We start from the raw sequence: 3,433 nt of genomic DNA, 5'->3' as shown, positions 1-3,433 counted from the left end.
CTGGCCTAAACTAAGACAATGGACGTTCCAGATTCAATTCAAAGTGGATGAAAAGTTTCGCTTTGTAGGGACGGAAGATTAGAATGTGTGGAGATCAACAAAGATTGATCAGTTGATGATGTGATGTGTTGAACTGATTTGAAGATGATATCTCTATGTAGACGAGAGAAATTCTCATAAAGTGTTTGATGATTGACAGTGATGAGTCTTACTCAATTCAGTTGTCTCTGTTAAGTTATCAAATAATAGGTTTAGAAACCTATTTATTGCATCATATAAATATCCTGTAAGTGGTGACGATTGAAGGAAGTGAAAGAATATGGAAGTGGGGAAACGTGCAAAAACTACTTACACTTTGCGTGGAAGACTTGGTTGATCGACCATCCACTATTCCATTTACTCCTTAACTATCATCACGACTTACTCACATTTTTCATCGTGGATGTATTGCACATCACACATGTTGTAGGGTGCCAGACCAAAACTCTAGTGATGTCCCCCCATGTAACATAAATTGATGTCTCATGTGAAAGTCTGCTTTGCAGGAGTATTTTATATATGGCCAATCTTTGACCTAGTTAGACTATGCGTCTTAACTGATGAATTCAGCAGTTCGTAATTCAAGGTCATGATGGACGAAGCACGTAGTGTTTTCAAGAACAACAACATGATTTTTGGACCATGGATGTTGAATTAGGTTATTGAAGACCGTGACATATTATTATGCTAGATGAAGCAGTAATGACAATTGAATACTTTGGATTGATGAGCATATGTTAATGAGATTGCTGGATCGATCATAAACCATTATGTTGGTGCGTCAAGCACTTGACAAAAAGTCATACGAAAATAATCATTGCTGAATGATCATAGGAGGTTCATCTCGATCCATATGTCGTGAATCAGTCGAATGACAACAAGAGATTATAATATTAAAATAATGGCCGACAAACCAAACGTTGGTTGATAGACCAAATGAGTATTGATAGCTGGATGAATACGAAATTCTCAAATGTTGATGGTTGAATCAACATGAGAAATATTGATAGTTGAACCAATATTTCTATGGCTGAACATGGTTACGATTTTCTACTAGAACCGGACCGAAACGAGCCGATTAAAAGGAAATCGAACAAATCCGTTTATTAATGGAATGATTTTGGTAAAAATTATAAATAACTGATATAATGGTTTCGGTTTTGGGTTCTTCGCTCAAAACCGAACCGAACTACCAATGGAAAACCGATAATCTTACACGGTTGATTGAAATCTAATATTTGATCTGCACCCTTCACAGTTTCTTAATAACCTAGCACTAAAGAAGATCGACCTCATCTCATTCTTTACCCTAGACAAACTTCTCTTCTCTGCTCTAGTTTTTTTCTTCGTTCCTCTTCTTCACAGAACCAAACCACCTCCATGATTCATAATCTGTTAACAAATCAAATCATGATACTACACCAGTAAAATAAAATCTTCTTCTCCTCATTCCCTTTCTATTCTTCTCTGCTTATTCCTCTAACCCTAATCCCTAATCTTCGATTCACCCCCTATTTTCAGACGAAACAAGAACCAAATTGATCATTTTATAAGGTAAGCTATATACTTATATCATTTGATTTTACATGTGTAATTGTGTTAAGCGGTTTACATGATTTATTTTTTTTAAACTAGGGTTTAGTAAAATGAGTTTGCGTGATTTATTTGATTCAATTATGGAAGATTCTCAATCAACACAAGTAAGTTCTTTTCCCTGAACTATTACTTAAAATTCAAAAATTAGGATTCTGATTTTATTTTTTTGTACTATGAGTAGGGTTTGTTGTAATTAGATATTTATTGATTACCGATTAGGGTTTGATACAATTAGAGATTCATTGATTAGGGTTTGCTGCAATTGGGATTTGTGGAATATGGTTTGCTGCAATTAGTGATTTTTCTGATTTTGAGTTCATCCCCTTTTGTGTATGAACATGTTTTCTAGTTACCTTTTTTAGTTATGAAATGAAGTTGAAGGGCATGAATTGATATGGGGCGTTGCTGAACATGTTTGTATTTGCGTATTGCTGAAATTGAAGGGCATGAAATGGAAGGGAATATATGTTTGTGTATGAACGGTTTTGTATATTCATATGATTTTATGTTTGAATCAATCTAGCTTGATGCAACTGATGTTTTGTATATGACTTAATGATTGCATACATGTCATCTGATTTGTTAGAGATATGATTTTGTTTATATGCAGGCTTCTACTTCTTCAACCGTTACAACACAAGTCGTTAAGAAGCACAAAACTACTTCTTCCATATGGGATTACTTTGTAAAAGAGAAACCACCTTCAATAATGTCATATGAAACTTAGGGCTAATGTGAAGAAGTGCGGAACCTCTTACTTGTATGCCCATGTAAAGAGGTGTAGTCGGCGTCGTGTTAAATAAGCTTCTACATGTACTGGATCTAGTTTCGAATGTTTATGTTTTTATCCTTCAAACACTGTGATTGTTGTTTCTTTAGAATGTTCATGTTTTACACTTTCTCTATTTTTTGTGTTTTTTTTATGAGCTGTCAGTTACATGGAACTGACATAACAGTCGGTTAACCGGAAGCCCGCCGGTAAAAACCGAAACCGGCTAGAACCGACTAGAAACCGAGCTGATGGTTAATGGCTCGGTGTTGGTGAATTTTTTAGAAACCGACACTAATGGTTTCAGTTTTGTTTGGCTGGAAACCGAGCCGAAATCGACCATGAACAACCCTAAATATTGCTTTGCAGAGAAAATGACAGTTGCGTCAACAGAATATTGGTAGCTGACCAAATATTAAATTATTAACTAAAATATTGATTGCTGGATCAACATAAACATTATTGGTGTTTGAACCTGTTCAGAATTATGCTCTCTAAAGCATTAGGTTCAAAACCCTAATTTTGGTCAATGGATGATCTACCAATGATGGAGTGAGGACCATCCGTGAAAGAGAGGGACCGACCATGGTGGTGATGGGCCGACCATGTGGCATCCATATGCTTGACTGAGCATTCACTAAAGTCAGTTGCAGAGCAGTTGGTGAAATTAAAGATGATTGCTCAGTGTTTTAACCATATTAAAATAATGCTTTACTAAGCATCAGGTAGTAAAACCTAATTATGGAGAAAGCAGGACCGTCCAAGAGGTGTAGAACTGGCTCTTGGTGGCTGTGAGACCATATGATGATGAATGGATTATCTTCCAAGTTGTTGGAAAGAGTTTGAACCAAATATGAATTGCAGATGATATTAGAGCATTGCTCGGTCAAAATCGCAAGCGTTGCTATCTCAAGCTTGTTGTCAAGTTTAGTTTCCAAAACTATAAGTCTTGATTTCTAGTCTACTTATACCTAAGTCTCAGATTAGGATAGAAAGTATAGTTAAGCATTAGACTTCACGACGTTCATC

General features: G+C 35.9%; 1 long non-coding RNA gene across 1 annotated transcript; it reads left to right on the top strand.

The window, feature by feature from the left end:
* Positions 1 to 1,352: 1,352 nt before the first annotated feature.
* LOC113335441 lies at positions 1,353 to 2,489 on the top strand. Its single transcript, XR_003353347.1, has 3 exons — positions 1,353 to 1,593; positions 1,675 to 1,739; positions 2,246 to 2,489. It is a non-coding gene; the product is annotated as an uncharacterized LOC113335441 (long non-coding RNA).
* Positions 2,490 to 3,433: the final 944 nt, after the last annotated feature.

Source organism: Papaver somniferum, unplaced genomic scaffold, assembly GCF_003573695.1.
Source record: "Papaver somniferum cultivar HN1 unplaced genomic scaffold, ASM357369v1 unplaced-scaffold_148, whole genome shotgun sequence".
Lineage (NCBI taxonomy): Eukaryota > Viridiplantae > Streptophyta > Magnoliopsida > Ranunculales > Papaveraceae > Papaver > Papaver somniferum.
Note: the sequence above shows the minus strand (reverse complement) of the source record. Positions and strands in the feature narration are given on the sequence as shown.